At 45.7% G+C, this 18331-nt stretch overlaps 1 pseudogene; it reads left to right on the top strand.

The window, feature by feature from the left end:
* Positions 1 to 2409: 2409 nt before the first annotated feature.
* Positions 2410 to 3567, top strand: LOC120241083 (annotated as a pseudogene).
* The last annotated feature ends 14764 nt before the right edge of the window (positions 3568 to 18331 follow it).

The following is an 18331-nucleotide window of genomic DNA, read 5'->3' as shown; positions in this document are numbered from 1 at the left end:
ATGGAGATACGGTCTAGGGATGACCTTCATCTGTTATCCTCTGGAAGGTACTGGGGGACACCTCCCTCTCCCTCTTGCCAGTGAGCCTGCAAGAGACACATGTCTGGTTGGAGAGCATCCCACCCGACCCCCATGCCAATTCCAATACACCACCCAGGAAGGCGTGCTCCCCGCCTTCTGAAAAGGAAGGAAATAATAGTAGCCACTGACCATGGATGCCAGCAGGATGCCAGTTTGGGAACTCGGAAACAGTTCCCAAAAATGCAGGGCTCTCCCAACTCCTGGTCCCATATACTTATTCGGTTTTATGTGGTTTCTTTGTGCTTACATCTGTTAAGCCACAAAAACAGAAATGAACTAATGGTGAACTTTCTTACTCAGCAATAAGTAATATTCATCCATGGATACAGAAAACAATTACAAAAACACAAAGGGCTGCGTACATTTTGTTAGGAGGCGTGTTTCCAAGCAAATTTTATATTCTCCCGCTAATGTATTTACCTAAACTTGTAGATTTTGATTGTTCAAACGTGTAATAGTAATCAACCACAATAAGTAAATACAAGAACTTTTTAATGGTTAGGTTAGACCTTAACAGCCTAGGAAATTTAATGTAAACATATATACATATTTTTGCAAGGACAAATATAACACCCAAAGGTAATGTTCTGTGGGGATAGAATATAAATTCAGAAAAAAAGAAAGAGAATGAAGTAGAAAATCCAATGGTTAAAGAAGAGTCAATTCAAGTACTTTTGAAATGGGTGATGATGAGTATCAGGTCTCTGCGGGATTTAGATTCCACTGGATATATTTAACAGAATGATGTAAAGTTTTATTTAAAGATGTCGATATTTACAATAAGCTAGAAATAACATCCTTTGCAGCTCTTAAATTACGATGAAAAATGTTAGCTATCAACACAAAGTGTGTGATGGGATAGATGGCTTTACAAAACTATTTTAGGGATTAGGTGAGCCAAAGGCGGAAGACAGCCCCTCCCTCCAAGGCAAGCTGGCCCTTCGGTCCCAGCCTAATGTGGTGGGGCTTAACATTTTGCAAGAGAAGCTGGAAATCTAGATTTTTCTATGTACAGTTTATCTTTTTTTAAAAAAAACACGTTGGTTCAGAAATTTTTTAAACAGCATGCAGGCCAAGCAAAACATAGCTACAGGCTGGCATTTTTCCTACCTTGACTCTGAGCACTAGCATCAAAGTGTCAACTTTTCCACATGCTGATAGGAGAGCCACTCATTCAAAAAACAAAACAAAATACTCATTGAACACCTCCTGGTGTTCCAGACACTACCTTGGGTCCTGGGGACACAGAGATGGCCGGTGCCCTCAGGAAGATGAATGACAGATAACATTTTACAGTCCCATCTGTCACATTCTGTGCTAGTTACATCCACGGTGCAGTGTCCATGAACCTTGGCTGGAGTGGGTCAGGGATAGATGGTCTATTTGGGAAAGCTTCGTGGGGAAGGACAAGGCAGGACTAGAAGCATCCTGAGTAGCCTTGCTGGTGACTGAGCAAGGCCACCTGGGGAAGGCTCCTTGGAAGACAGCCGACAAGGCACACAGGAGCACAGATCAGAGCAGGATGTCTGATTGCAAAGAACACCCACAGGGAGACAGAAACCAGCCCCGCTCCTCATTTTCAGTTCCTCTGTTAAAAACAGGCACATGATGGAAATAAACCATTGAGACAAGATCCAAAAATAATCTTAACTGGGCATAAAAGCTCATATAAAAATTCTTCTCTTAATCACTTCTGGAAGGCAGCTGAAAGGTGCGTATACCCAAACTCAGCGTGTGCAGCAATCAACTTAATCTGTTTCTTTGAAAGATTAATTAAAACTGAGATTACCGATGGCGGCAGATGAGCTGGGTCAGCCGATGGGGCACGGTTAAGAGGAGAGAGAAATTGTCTTAAGATCACACAAACACAGCTGCAGGCCGTATGTGGAGATGTGACGGAAAACCTGCTTCTTCCTGGGCCCTATAATTCCATTCCTGGCGATGACATTGGAGTTAAAAGCCCAAGTCCCAGGAACAGCAGGCAACGGGACACCAGTGCACCAAGCAAGCAGCCCACCCTGTGGGCAGCGCCAGCAGGGAGCCTATGGGGACCTTGAACTTCTGAGCCAAGTCAGCGACAGCTGCAGAAGGCCAGGCCCAGCCCGGAGGGACCAGCCAAGGGAACAAGGAGAATAAACACAACTGCTGCTCTGAACTCAAGCAAGATCTCGAGTGCTCATTTAACACAATGTCAGGGATCTGCTCAGGTCAGGCATCAATGGAAGCAGAGGTGATGAGACCACCCAAACCATGAGAAGACAGGTCCACATTAGCCCTTCCCCCACAGGGAGCCTCTCAGGAAAGGGGTTTTCTCTGATGAGAGCTGCTCTTATCTTCCTTCCTTCCCTGCCCCGGTAGCAGTAGATGCTTATGGAAATTGGTTTGGGGACAGAGAATTTGAAAACCCTGTCATTGGATGTAAGCTTTGATACTGAAAACTCCTCGGTTCAGACGGCGGCCTTCTCTCTCTCTTCCTATGCAGTTCTCTCTGAGCTATCCAGCTCCTCCATTGCTACGGCGACACCACACTCTCTGCTGCCATGACTGAGCAGATGACACTTCGTGGCACCCTCAAGGGTCACAACAGCTGGGTGACTCAGATGGCCACCGCTCCCCAGGTCCCAGACATGATACTGTCCACCTCTCAAGAAGAGACCGTCATCAAGTGGAAGCTGACCGGGGATGAGACCGGCGATGGCACCTCACAGTGGGCTCCTGGGGTCCCTCCTGCTCTGTCAGCGATGTGCTCATCTCCTCAGGTGGCCAGTTTGTCCTGATGGAACGCTTTGTCTCTGGGATCTCACAATGGGTACCACCACGCACAGATTTGTAGGACATAGCAAGGGTGTGCTGAGCATGGTTTTCTCCTCCCCCAACCACCAAAGTGTCTTTGGCTCCTGAGATAAAAGCATCGAGCTGTGGAAGACTCTGGGTGTATGCAAATACACTGTCCAGGATGAGAGCCATCGGAAGCGGTGTCTTGCATCCACTTTTCACCCGATAGCAGCAATCCCATCAGTGTCTCCGGTGGCTGGGACGAGCTGGCCAAGGTAGGGAGCCTGGCCAACTAGAAGCTGAAGACCGATCACGTCAGCCACACGGGCTCCCTGAACACGGAGACTGTCTCTCCAAAACAGATCCCTCTGTGCTTCTGGAGGGGACAATGCCAGGCCATGCTGTGGGACCTCAGCGAAGGCAGGCACTTTACATACCAGATGGTGGGGGCATCATTCATGCCCTGACCGATACTGGCTCTGTGCTGCCACGGGCCCCGGCATCAAGATCTGGGACTTAGAAGGCAAGATGGAGGTAGATGTGCTGAAACAGGAAGCTATCAGTTCCAGCAGCAAGGCACAGCCACCCCAGTGTACCTCCCTGGCCGGGTCTGCTGATGACCAGATGGTGTTTGCTGCCTACACGGACAACCTGGTGCTAGTGTGGTAGGTGACCATCGGCACCTGCTTGAAATATACGGCAGAGCTTTAGAAAGAAAATATTGGCTTGCTGAAAAGAGGAAGGAAGGAAGGCAGGAAGGAAGGAAAAAAAGCAAAACTCCTCCATACCCTCATCAGAAAAATAATAATTTGGGGAATGGTTCCCAAAGTTCTTAAACCCACAGGAGGAACAGAGGAAGACGAGGAAGACATCGAGTGAGTACGAGGGGACAGCAGCAGTGGAAGAGGAGCCCCTGTAGTGGCAGAGCCCCTGGGGCTGTGGTGCTGGCCTCCCACATCCCCTCCTCCACCAAAGCCCACTGGGGCCTCTATCTAAGGAGCCTGAAAGGTGGGCTCCCCCGTGCTCTTCCATGAACCCTCCCCAAATGCAACAGAACATTCCTGACTACACTCGATACCAGGCCTTGGACTCTAGCCCTGTCTTGACAGTCCCTGTCAGCCACTGGTCTTTCCCCCCACCCTGGCCCCCCCTCCCACCAACCCATCTCTCTCCCTACCTGTGCACTAAGGAGGCAGGGCCAGAATTTTGTGAGCAGATAGTCTCTTCCGTCATCCTCACTCAAAAAAGCTCTCATTCTCCGGGGTCAGCAATTCTCATCCAATTTTGTGTAAAAACCCTCGTGACAAATCTCATTCTTGTTGCTTCTACTGTATAGATTACGTATCCATTGGATAGGTAACCTTTTTTATCTTAGGAAGGGAAGAGAGTCAGGATTCAGGGAGAGACACTAAAATTTGAGTTACCACGTGTGCCATTAACACCAAAGTAGTGGTTGAGAGAACGGGTCCTAGAGCCAGCCTTCATGGTCTCATCTGTAAAATGGGAATAATACTCATAGCCTGCCTTAAGAGGTAGTCATGAAGAGTACCTGAGTGAGTTGTAAGCACTTAGAACAAAATGTGACACAAAGCATTGTGTTTAAAGAAAGCTATATAACCACTGTATGTACCATAAAGAAGTAACCACCAGTTACACCCAGGTCAGACTGAAGGGGCACCGTGCTGTCATGGGAAACTCACTTGGGACAGTGCCAACACCAACCCTGCTGCTCCCAGCTCCCAGGTGAGATGGCTACTAGGCACCAGCAAGGCTCACCCCCTGCCCCCCTGCACTGCTGCCCCCACCACACTAGCTCAGCCCTCTCGCTGGGACCACCACACCAACCTCCAGCTCTCCTTCCCAGAGCTCTCCTCCCCGATCCCCCCACGCAAGACACTGAGGTCGGCTTCTAATGTTCTAACTTTAGAATATGATATTCCAATAGCTTCAGCTCAAATTAAAAAAACAATTTTGCCTAGACTTCGATATTCATCATGATCTGGAGCATCTTAACCTCAAATGGTTACGCCACTGGCTTGATTTCGGCTCAGGTCATGATCTCACAGTTCATGGGATTGAGCCCTACATCCGGCTCCACACCGACAGTGCAGAGCCTGCTTGGGATTCTCTCTCCCCCCCACCACTTGTCTTTGTTCTTTCTCTCTCTCTCTCTCTCTCTCTCTCTCTCTCAAAATAAATAAACCTTAGGAGCATCTAGGTGGCTCAATCGGTTAAGGGTCTGACTTCAGCTAGGTCATGATCTCACAGTTCGTGGCTTTGAGCCCCACTTCGAGTTCTGTGCTGATACTGCAGAGCCTGGAACGGAACCTCCTTCAGATTCTGTCTGTCTGTCTGTCTGTCTCTCTCTCTCTCTCTCTCTCCCCCTCCCTTACTCATGCTTGCCTGCTCTCTCTCTCAAAAAGTTAATAAACATTAAAAAAATATTTTAAAATAACTAAACCTTAAAACAACAAAACTAATCATGATCTGAACACCCGCCCCCCCCACCTACCTTTATGGGGTTTTTAAATTTTTTTTAATGTTCATTTATTTTTGAGAAAGAGCAGGCAAGCAGGAAAGGGGCAGAAAGAGGAGGAGACAGAGGATCCAAAGTGGGCTCTGTGCCGACAGCAGAGAGCCCCATGCGGGGCTAAAACCCCCAAACCGTGAGATCATGACCTGAGCTGAAGCCGGACGCCCAACCAACTGAGCCACCCACGCGCCTCTCCCTTACCTGCCTCTGTAACCTTATTTCCTGATGATTCCAGCAAACTGAACCCCACCCTTGACATCCACCCTGCCATCTCCCTCCATGATGCCTCTGGCCTGGTGCACCTCCAAAGTTGGACATCCTCCCCATGCTTCAAGGTTGGGCTCACGTTCTAGCATCACCACATCTCCCCAACCAAGAATTACTATCTCCACTTCTGAACTCAAAGAACATTCATCTCTGCCCAGGGATGGAAGGCAGAGGACTGTCTGGTCAGGAGAGGGAGCCCAGCTCTGCCACTTACGGGCTCAATGTCTCTGGGTCAGAAAATTAAGATCTCTGAGGCTATCTCACTGTGGTTATGCAGATAAATGCAGATAATATACGCAAAAGGCTTTGTTTAAGTTCGCTTTCTTGTGAAATTTATTACTTCTCTAAGTTTTATTAGAGTTACTAGGCTTGTAAGTTTTCTTCTTCTTGACACTGTAAGCTCCTTAAGTATATATTTTTCTGTTTCTCAAAGAACCTAGTACAAGACCTTACACTTAGTAAGAACTAAACGACAATTTATCAAATGAAGGAAGAAAACAATGGGATATTTTATACTTACTGTTTATACTGTTTTTAATCAATCCTCATTTTTACCTATATTGTTGTTAATGACAGCAACTATCTCATAAATTTCATACAGGTATCCAGAGAGTTCTGAGGGGAAAACTCTATTCTGAGTCCTCAATGATTCAATTTCATTCGTTCAAATGTATCTATTTTCTACTGGACCCTTAATGTACCCTACTACCAGGAGACACTGTACTTAACACTATGTGGCCTATAGAAAGACAAATCCTACCTCCAAATTCAACCACTGGCATTGTAAGGGCCTTTTAACAGGCCTTATAAATTTAACCAACTGGGATGTTTTGTTTTTCTTTAAAAAAAAAAAACATTTGAAAATCATCATCCTGAAAAGGAATATTTTATTCATGCCAGTTTAAGTAGTGACAGGAAAATATTCAGTACTCAAAATGGAATGAAAAAAAAAATGGTCAGCATGAATTTCCAAAAGCATCTGGAAAATTGGCAAAAGATTTAAGAATGTAAAAAGCAACCGGCAATCCCAGCTGGGGTGAAGCTGCCTTCATATTCTATGGGCTACCAACGGTAAGACCACTTTCAGAATTCCCAAAGACAGTATTCTAGAAAGCTCCTCCACACAGTGATTCCCATTTAATCCAAAGAAAGCACCCTACAATTTATCCCTAGCAACCCAACAGGCTTTAAAGTATTCGACTTTGTATGGAGAACAAGAATCCAAGTAGAAATAGGACTTAAAACCGAAGCTAAATCTTCCCCTTATATGCCTACGTACACTGTGACTGGAGAAAAGGGTTTCTTCACTCTTAGCAGAATAGAGTGGTAGCTCGACACATCAGCTCTAGAGCTGGCCAAAACTGAACTTGAACCCCACACACCCCCACTCAGTGGCAGACTCTGAGCACATCAGGGACCCCAAACTGAATGCCACCAATGTGACTCATAAAGGTCAAGATAAAGAACAGACAGCATTCCGTATTTCATGCACACTGAACCTGACGTAGTGGGCCGGAAGGATCTGAATGTAGAAGGATCTGGATGCAGGGCCCCTTGTGGGGATAAATGGACTTGCATTTTGGACCAGGATCAGCAATTCACTAAGTGTGTGGCCTTGGGCAAGTCCCTCCACCCCTCTGGGCTTCTGTGTCCTAATGTGTCATTTTCACTTCAGACTCGATGCCCTGGCTCTCCCGTAACAAACACCAGCATAAGGGAACTGAGAGAAGGGAAACAGTTTCAGAAGCGCCCCTGGAGGCCATTCTGTGCCCTGGCTTTGCTCTCTTATTTGGATTTGGCTCTTGCGCCTGGGTCCCTAACTAGGCCCTAATCTGTCCCTAACTAGTTGTGTGGGGCTGGGCAAATTGTTTAACCCTTCTGAGCTAGGGTTTTGTTTTGTTTTTTCTCTGTAAAACATGAGGATAATCTGTATATATCCCAAGTCCTTCTGGCTCTGGCATTCCACCTATCAGAGGAATTTCCTCCACTAGGGAGTCAATCAGAGACTGAACCACTTTATAGTGTTTCAGCCCCTTGGTACAAATCGCCGGCAAAAGGACTACAAAAATTCTGCACCAGCTTTGAAAATGAACAGACCACACAGAGCAAGTGCTTTATAAAAGGTCAAGTATAGGATAAACATTACGAATTCATTCCTTCAGAGCAGCCAGAGCAGTGGACTGGTCACACTCATGACTCAAAAGGAAATTCCATCCAGGACCACCAGCCACCTCCCAAAGTTAGTCACCCTGCAGGGCAGGGGCCAGGAAGGGGGCTGAGGGAGGGCATCCCATGGCTCGTATAGAAATGATCTATGGGGAGAGTGACCTTTTCACTGGGGGTCCGGGAGATCTACTACAGGTACTTACACTGAATTCACCCCTATTCCTTTGGTCAAAATCCATACAGAAGACATAAAAAAAAAAATCAGAAGACCACAGATGACAATCCAAAACCACAGATTTTGTGACCACTTTGGTCTCAGCCTCTTCCCCAAGAAGGAAGGGGCTTCAGACCAGTAACAGTTGACAAGGACACCAGGGTCAGGAGAGACCGTTTCTTTATAAATAAAAATTTCAAACTCACGGCCATTAACACTCACCGGAATTCACTGGACGAGAGCCAGCCAGGAAAGGGCACGTTACTAAAACCGGCCCTCCGGCCTCCAAAAGCCTCAGCAGAATGATTCTCGCTGTGAGGAGAGGAGGAAGGAAGGGCTGGTTGTGATGCCAATGTGCCAGGAGGCCCAGAACTAGGTCACGTTCCCACCCGGGCCGCAGGCGGACACTGCGGTGGTGGCCGGTCCCACACCCACCCCCCTCCTGTGCCCAGCATCTCTTGGGAAGCCTGAGGGAGGCGCCTCTGGCCACACCCCCCACAGGCAGCAGGGGCGGGATGTTTCCGCAGCGAATGACATCCCAAGGAGCCTGTCCCCAGAGCAGCAGTCTAGCACACATCCAGGGCTTGCGAAGGCATGAAAGACACACCCGGAGCCGACCGTCCACCCAAACCCTTCTTATCTCAGTCCTTATCTCAGGAGCCGACGCAGGGAGTCACCCAGAGCCCGGACAGCAAGCCCCTGGTCTAACCCGACGTGCCTGGGTCTTCTAGGTCCTGTGGAGCGAAACCCTCTTCAGGGCGACGCAGGTGCATCTCCGTTAGCTCCCAGGGATGTACGTCATGCAGATTTAAGGAAAAGATCCTTCACACCTGGAATCGCAAGTCTTCCCTTTCTCCAAGGCTTGGAAAGTATGTTCCTCCAACCATGGAGCTTTTAGAACAATATGATGTGATTTGGGGAGCTTAATAACACACTCACACTCATGCCATATCTCATGACTTCCTCGGGCTCTGATGTTTTTCTTTTCCTAGCAGGCAAACCTCCATATTGGCACAGTTTATCTGAAAAACTGTTGGAACCTCTAGCCCTCGGCAATCACAGAGCTGCTCGTGAACACCTCAGGGGACTCGCAAATGTGCATTTTTCACAATTTATTAATTTAAGAGGCACGTTAGAGGAGATGTGCTCTTGGCCAATCAGAAGCTTGCCTTGTACCTCTTAACACAACAGAGACACACAACAGAGACATGAATACTGAGAGTGCCAATATCCTGGGGAGGGCAGGCACACCAGCACATTCCAGGGCTGGCTTCTCCTCTGCCTTTAACCAGTGTTAACTCGACACCGTTTATTTGCATGTGTAGGATCTAGAAGCTGGAATCTGAGGGGGAAAAGGTGAAGGCAAGAAAACCGGAAGGTTAAGTCAGGTAAAATTCTACAGAAACAAAGGCTTAGAAGTCTCTTCCTCCCAAAGCAGAGGGGAAAACCACCCAGTGCTCCAAAACAGTCTCCCAAAATAGTGCTGAAGAAGCCACTGGACACAGACATCACCGGAGAATGGACGTCTCTGAAGAATCACCGTGCTGGGTATCGCCCAGAGCCACACCCAGAACACTGGCTGCACAAGAGATGCTAAGTGGCAGGTGCCTGTATCGGGAGAGAAACATCTGAGGTTTCGTCCCTGCCCCGAGAGGCTCCATGTCTTCACTGTTCACTCACAAGAGCAACTTGCCACGGAAGGTGGGGGAGGAGGGGAGGCAAGGGAAACAAAGGTATTATGGCCCAAGTTTTAGAAATGAGTACAGTCTTTCAGAACATTGCAAGACATGTAGCTACTACTAACTGAGCAATTATTATGACATGGTGAGATACATACATATAACTTTTAGTAATGGCTTACAATGTCTAATATACATATCTTTAAGCTCTCAAAGTTCACTATTTTATGTTATGTGTACACTGTGTGTCAAAGCAAGGAAGAACGTCATTATTCTGAGAATAGTAACCATTGTAGAATACAACAGGTGAAGGTAAGGTTATCTTCTTAGTTCCTTATTATTTTATTCAAGTATTAAACCAGTCTATTATCTGTAAACTGTACATAGAGCTTCTTTTTCTGATAACTAGTAAATGATCAGCAGTACAAAAATCTAGGAAATACAGCAAGGCAACAAGGAGAAAATTAAAGTTATCTGTCATTTCAACACCCGAGAGGTAACTACTATCACTATAACTGATGTAGCTACTTCCAGCCCTCTCCCTTTGCATACAATTATAAATGTTCTTCCACAAAATTGGGATCGTATTATTTGATAACTTATTTTTCAGAATAAATGGTTTATCATTTATCTATGCTCTAAGATAATATTCTGCATCAGGGGTCAAAGTCTACAGTGTCACATTCTATTGATGTGCTATATTTTATAAATATTGCTGAATTGTTTCCGACTGTCAATTACTATGGTAAATAGTAGTAGATGGATAGAGAGATCAACAGATTTCTTTTTTTTCTATAAAAGCTTCATGGAGGTATAATTCACGATTCACTGTTTTAAAGTGTACAACTCAGGGGCACCGGGGTGGCTCAGTCAGTTAAACACCCAACTCGATTTTGGCTCAGGTCGTGATCTCACGGTTTGTGAGATCAAGCCCCGCATTGGGTCATGCACAGAGCCTGCTTGGGATGCTCTCTAAATAAATAAATAAACTAACTAACTAAAAATAATATAAAGTACAATTTAGTGGTTTTAGTATATTCATAGAACTATGCAACGATCGCCACAACCAATTTTAGGACATTTTCATCATCTCCATCCCCAAATAAACCCCGGGTCCTTTTTAGCAGTCATTTGGCACTTCCCCTCAAGCCCTTCCACCCCTAGTCCAAAGCAACCACTAATCTACTTTCTGTCTCCACAGATGTCTCTGTTCTGGACATTTCACAGGAAGGGAATAACATACTACATGGTTTTGGTAATTTATCCTACTGTTTTCAAGGTTCAGCGATATTGTAGCATGTATCAGTACTCCATTCCTTCTTACGGCTACATATTAGACTATTGTGTGGATAGCCTACATTCTGTTTATGCCCTCATGAGTTGATGAACATTTAGGTCCTTTCCTCTTTTTGGCTAATATGAGTAAGGCTGCCCTGAACATCCCTGTACAAGGTTTCATGTGGACACGTACTGGCAGTTCTCTTGGATATACACCTAGGAGTAGCATTGTCAGCTTGTATGGTAACTGTATTTTAACCTTTTAAGGAACTGCCAGGCCGTTTTACAAAGCACCTGCACCATTTTACATTGCTACCAGCACACCTTCACCAGCACTTTGTACTATCCATCTTTCCACTGTAGTTGCCCCACTGGGCATGAAGTGATAGCTCACTGTGGCTTTGATTTGCCCTTCTGTGTCTGCTTATAGGTCACGTGTTTACCTTCTTTGGAGAAACATGTATTTGGAGTCCCTGTCCATGTTCAATTGGATTGTAGTTTAATTACTGTTTTCTTTTTATTTTTTAATGTTTTTACTTATTATTGAGAGACAGAAAGAGAAAGAGCATGAGCATGGGAGGGGCAGAGAGAGGGGGAGACAGAATCTGAAGGAGGCTCCAGGCTCTGAGCTGTCAGGACAGAGCCCGATGCAGGGCTCGAACTCATGAACCTAGAGATCATGACCTGAGCCAAAGTCAGATGCTTACCGACTGAGCCATCCAGGTGCCCCTAAGTGGTGTTTTAAAACATACTTGAAATCAGATCCTGATCAGATCTACAAAAAAATATTTCCTATTCTGTGTGTTGTCTCTTGTCTTGATGGTAACCTGTGAGGCACAAAACTTTTGGTTTTGATGAAGTATTATCTATGTTTTTTTGGTTGCTTCTGCTTTTGGTGTCCTATCTAGGAAACACTTCTCACTCCAAATAATGAAGATTTACACCTGTGGTTTAAGTGTTTTATAGTTTAACGTCTGGGATACAGGTCATGGATCCATCTTGAGTTAATTTTTGTATATGACAGATAGCAGCTAACAGTCCAAATTCATTCTTTTTTTATGTTGGATATCCAGTCGTCCCAGCATCATTTATTGAAAAGACTATTCTTTCCCCCATTACACTGACTTAGTACCTGTGTCAAAAATCAGTAGACCATAAATGTACAGGTTTCTTTCTAGACTCTCAGTTCTAGTCCACTGATCTCTATATGTCTGCTTTTATGCCAGCACCACACTGTCAGGATTATTGTAGATTTGTAATAAGTTTTGAAATCAAGAAGTGTGATTTCTCTGGGGCACCCGGGTGGCTCACTCAGGTGAGTGCCCATCTTCAGTTCAGTTTCATGATCTCATGGTTCATGGGTTTGAGCCTCACGTCAGGCTCTGTGCTGCCAGCTCAGAGTCTGGAGCCTGCTTCAGTTTCTGTGTCTCCCTCTTTCTCTCTGCCCCTCCCCTACTCATGCTCTGCCTCTCTCTCTCTTTCTCCCAAGAATGAATAAAAATTAAAAAATATATTTAAAAAAATAAAACAAGTTGTGATTTCTCCATCTTTGTACTTTCAAAAAAAATTTTTTTAATGTTTTATTTATTTCTGAGAGAGAGACAGAATGAGCAGGGGAGGGTCAGAAAGAGAGGGAGACACAGAATCTGAAACGGGCTCCAGGCTCTGAGCTGTCAGCACAGAGCCCGATGCGGGGCTCCAACCCACGAACCGTGAGATCATGACCTGAGCCGAAGTCAGACGCTCAACCGACTGAGCCATCCAGGCGCCCCTCTTTGCACTTTTTAAAGACTCTTTTGGGGTCCTCTACATTTCCATATGAACTTTAAGATCAGCTCGTCAATGTTTGCAAAAAGGGCAGCTGGGATTTTGATAGATATTATGTTGACTCTGTAGATAAATTTAGGGACTTTGCTATCTTGACCCTATTGAGTCTTCCAATCCATTAATACAGGATGCCTTTTTTTTTTTTTAAAGACTTTCCTTTAGGTTTATTTATTTTGGGAGTGAGGGATGGGGAGAGAAGGGCAGAGAGAGGGGCAGAGAGACAATCCCAAGCAGGCTCTGCACAGATGTGGGGCTTGAACTCACCAACTGTGAGCTCGTGACCTGAGCCGAAACCAAGAGCTGGATGCTTAACCGACCTGAGCCACCCCAGGTGCCTCAGGATGTCTTTCCATTTGTTTAGGACTTCCTTAATTTCTTCCAATGGTATTTTGTAATTTACAGTGAATAAGTCTTGTACTTCCCTGGTAAATTTATTCCTCTTTTATTCTTTTGGATGTTATTATTATAAGCAGACTTGTTTTCTTAATTTTCGGATGATTCACTGTCAGAATACATATAGAATTGATTTTGTATGATATATACTTAGTTTTGTATCCTATAGCTTTGATGAACTCATATTAGGACTAACAGATTCTTAGTGGAGATTTTAGTGGAATTAGGATTTTCTCTCTATAAGATCAGGTCATGTGCAAATAGAGACTTACTACTTTTTATTACTTAACAATCTGGAAGCCTTTTGTTTCTTTTCTTTTCTTTTTTCGTGCCTAACTGTCCAGGCCAGCACTTCCAGGACAATGTTCAACACAAGCAGTGAGAGCAAACATCTTGCCTTGTTCCTGATCTCAGGAGGAAGCATGCATTCTTTCACCATTCAGAAGGGTGTTAGCTCTGGGAGTAGAATTCCTAACTGTAACTTCTGTCAGAAGGTAAAAAGGAAACTTTAGCATTCTGACCATTCATAAAAGTCCTAAGTGCGCCCATTTCCCAATGCATGGTTTCCTCAATATGTATTTCCCGAACAGAATTTCCAAATGCTTTGTACTTAAAATAGGTCGGGAAGGGACAGGGACGTGTTAAAGAACATTTCAGGTGACTGTGCACCTCAAGAAGACTTGAGGTGCACAGAGTTAATGAAATCCAAAGCCTGTGTCTGGTGAAATAAACACCTGCTAATATAAAGCCCAAGCAGGGGGCATTACGTTAAAGGCCATTTGACATTTCCCTGAGTTATTAGTCACTCAATTCGCTGCAGAAAGGAAGTCATCATTCTGAGCCCGTTCTGAAATTCTGTGTCAGTTTACCTGTCAGATGTTCCCTGATTTCTCATTGTCCTACCCACCAAAATTAGTTCTACCACAAAAGGCTCTTCGCAGCACCTAAAAAAAAAATTTGGGAAAATCCATTCTAATTGTATTTAAATCTGTAAATCCCAGAACAACGGGGATTTGACAGTTACTTAATTTGATTATTTAATCACACCACATACTTCAGATATGTGTAGTTCAAAAACTACACCCTGAAACTTGGATTATCCGGTTTGACCCCTAAACAAATTATATTAGAGCAACATCTTGGTTAGCTGGGATACACGTTCAGAGGTATAGAGTGGGAAATCTGGACTTGAAAAGACATGGCTTCAAATTCCGGATCTTTCTATTCCTGGCTATGCATCTTTGGACAAGTTACTTATCCTCTCTATTTTTAAGAGACAGAGACAGAGCACAAGCAGGGGAGGGGCAGAGAGAGAAAGAGACACAGAATCAAAAACAGGCTCCAGGCACTGAGGTGTCAGCACAAAGCCTGACGCAGGGCTCAAACCCATGAACCATGAGATCATGACCTTAGCCAAAGTCAGATGTTCAGCCAACTGAGCCGCTCAGGCGCCCAACTGCTAAAAATTTTTAAAGGATAAAAACTCCTGCCTCGCAGAGATGTTGTGAAAATTACACGACACGCTACTCGTAAAGTGTCTGGAACACAGTAGGTGCTATTATCGCTAAGAGCAGAAGTATTTCTTAACTCAAGTGTTCAGGAAATGGAGATGTCTGATCCATTACAATTTCTTTTTTTTTTTTTTTTTTACAAATAGTTTATTGTCAAATTAGTTTCTACATAACACTCAGTGCTCATCCCCACAAGTGTCCTCTTCCATGCCCATCCCCCCTTCCCCCCCACATCCATCAGTCCTCAGTTTTTGTCAGCATTCAAGAGTCTCTCATGGTTTGCCTCTCTCCCTTTCCCCCACCATTTCCTCCCTTCTTCTCCCCCTTGGTCCTCCGTCAAGTTCCTCCTAATCCTCCTATACGTGCAAACATATGATATTTGTCCTTCTCTGCCTGACTTATTTCGCTCAGCATAACACCCTCAAGGTCCATCCATGTTGCTACACATGGCCAGATTTCATTGTTTCTCATTGCCATGACAATTTCTGGCTTTCAAACTTTTGCAGCTGAAAATCCTTCAAAACAATGATAGTATTTTTTGCATCTGTATGATGATAGACAGTTACATCATCCATTTCATTTCTTTTTTTTTTTAATTTTTTTTTAACGTTTTATTTATTTCTAGGAGAGAGAGAGAGAGACAGTGTGAGCAGGGGAGAGAGAGAGAGAGGGAGTCACAGACTGAAACAGGCTCCAGACTCCGAGCTGGCAGTCAGCACAGAGCCCAACGCGGGGCTCGAACCCACGATCCGCGAGATCATGACCTAAGCGAAAGTCGGACGCTTAACCGACCAAGCCACCAGGCGCCCCATCCATTTCATTTCTAAGTATTTCATATGCGAGATCCCATGTAAGTCACCAAAAGGTGTGTCAGGCTCATCCACAAGTAGCTTACAGTCTGGAATAAGTAAGTGTGACATGTAGTATAAGGACGTCACGTGTGTTACCATGACGCGATATCACAGGGACAGAGGGTGCAGGAGTTCGGGCTGACCATGCAAATGAGGGATTCCGCACGCATTCTAAGACATGGTTTTTGCTAATAAATTCCAAACAAGAGCTAATGCGATTGCTGTTAGCCTGTTTTCCTTTAAAGGGTAGCTGAGGGAAAAAAAACAATGAACTGCCAGCTTTACCCTGTATCCATCCCCAAGTCCCCAGAAAAGCCATGTCTGCACTCTGAAACCTAATCAGTAATGGCACCGCCTAACTCCTCATCTCTCCCATGTCAGCAGGCTCCCGACACAGGCTAATTGGCACATCTGAAATCGTCCAATTAACAAGATGACGAAAACTGCCCAGCGCCGTGAAGGTGAATCCGGGCCGCTTCTGCATGTACGCCACACCGCTGCCTTCCGAAAACTCGGACTGTGATGCTAATCAACCCTGAGAGGTCTGCTCCGTCTTCTATGAAAGCCTGACCATGAGCCTGAAAGACAATAGGTTTTCCCAGCTGTGAACCCTGGATTCACCTGACACAACTTCCTGTCTCAGAAAGGTGAGCAGCACGCTGGCAAGCAGGGAAAAACCAAGGGAGCGGGGATCTGTCTGCTGCGAAGTAGTTCCTGAGAGAGGAGCTCCTCCCGGAATCTCTGCGGGTGCTCCCTCCACAGTCGGGGCTGGACGCCTCCCCTGGCCCAGGTGTTGGGCTTAGCTGAGCCACCGGTGGGCTTTCCAGAAAGCAACACAAAACTTAATTAAGCAGCATCAACTATCTATTATATGCATAAAACACGCACACGCACAGGGCTCATCGAGCGATGGCAGAAATCAATCCAACAATAATTTAGCAGATGCCGGCTTCTACACTCGGCCTTCTGAAAGGAAAGCAGCCCCCTCAGGCAAGAGAGCCAGGCCGCTGGCACCGAGGGACAAAGGCCGAGTGGCAATAAAGCACAGAAAACAAGGCCGGCTCCCCGGCCACCTGTGCTCGCCTGTGCCCCGGAGCTCTGGACACCAATGGCTCACGGAGACTGAGCGCGTGCCCCGAGGCACGGCCGTGCTAGGAACTTCACCTCTTGTCAGTTCGCTCAGTTCTCACAGCAACTGAGGCAGGCCTCCCGACAACCATACTCCTAGGCCTCCCTGTGGGCCTGATGAGGAGTCAAAAGTAGGACAAGAAGAGGGAAGATCTCAGTCATGTTTGTTCATGTGGAAAGAGAACCTGCATACATTTCTGTCACCTGAAAGGGTTGAGCATTTGTGGGGGGTTTTAAGTTTTTTAAATGTTCATTTATTTTTCAGAGAGACAGAGAGAGACAGAGTGTGAGCAAGGGAGGGGCAGAGAAAGAGAGAGACACGAATCTGAGACAGGCTCCAGGCTCTGAGCTGTCAGCACAGAGCCTGACATGCGGCCTGAACTCATGAGCTGTGAGATGGTGGCCTGAACCAAAGCTGGACGCTTAACCGACTGAGCCACCCCACCCCGGAGCCCAAGGCTGAGGATCTGTGATCCCAGAGCTATCGGGGAAAGAGCCCTCTGCACTCAAAAGCTCTGACTGTTTACACTGAATCTGCACCTTTTGCCATGTGGCCCTGGGGAAGGCCTCCAGCCGTCCAGGGCCTCTGTTTTCTCAGCCCGATCAAAGAACAAGATGTTCACAAGGCCCTCTCCAGAGTCAACATTCTGAACCTTGAAAATCCAAAACACCCCTACATCTGCTCAAGGGCCACGTGAGGACTGTGTGATACAGACCAAGGCTGAGCCTGGTCACCACAGGAACCTGACACGTGACATGTGTCACACACACACACACACACACACACACACACACACAAAAGGCACCTTTTTCACTTCTTCCTACTTCCCATTTAAGAAATGCTACCCAGGATTTCTCTTAGAAAGATGCAGGATTGGGGCACCTGGGCAGCCCAGTCAGTTAAGTGTCTGACTTCAGCTCAGGTCATGATCTCACAGTTCGTGGGTTTGAGCCCCACGTGGGGCTCTGTGCTGACAGCTCGGAGCCTGGAGCCCGCTTCGGATTCTATGTCTCTCTGCCCCTCCTCTGCTCACGCTCTCTGTCTCTCTCTCAAAATAAATAAATAAACATTAAAAGATTTTTTTAAATAGAATGATGCAGGATTTTCTTACATTTGTCCATGCCTGGCTTCAAGTGCACCAGCAAGGGGGAGGCATTAATTCTGCGGCTTTGTGAGGTGCCCAGCCCACTGTTGGCACCCCATGTATGTACAAAAGTGACCTCCTTTTCACAATTGTTTGGAAGGTACAGCTAGCTCTTTTCACTTCCACCTCCTTTTTATTTCCCTAAGTCTAAAGAAAAGATGAAGGCCTTCGATTAAATCAAAATGGAAGAAAGACATAAAACGCACCTGCCACTTCACACAGGCACATACTTTTAATTGTTTTCGTCTGAACCTCAGACCACTCATTTTAAACCAGAAGCGACGGGTCAGTCAGCTAGCCTATTACATCATTACCGAATACGTGAGACTTACCTTAGCTAAGAAACGGTCTTTCAAAATGTGTTGATTTCGGTGCACCATGATAAAAATCAACCCATTCTATGAAAGCAATAATCACATGAAAAGCCGAAGTGCCATTATGTTATCTGCTTCATAAAAGGAAGGATTTTTCAGCCTCCCTTCT

Source organism: Hyaena hyaena, unplaced genomic scaffold, assembly GCF_003009895.1.
Source record: "Hyaena hyaena isolate Hyena2069 unplaced genomic scaffold, ASM300989v1 scaffold_276, whole genome shotgun sequence".
NCBI lineage: Eukaryota > Metazoa > Chordata > Mammalia > Carnivora > Hyaenidae > Hyaena > Hyaena hyaena.
This window is presented reverse-complemented; position numbering and strand designations above follow the sequence as displayed.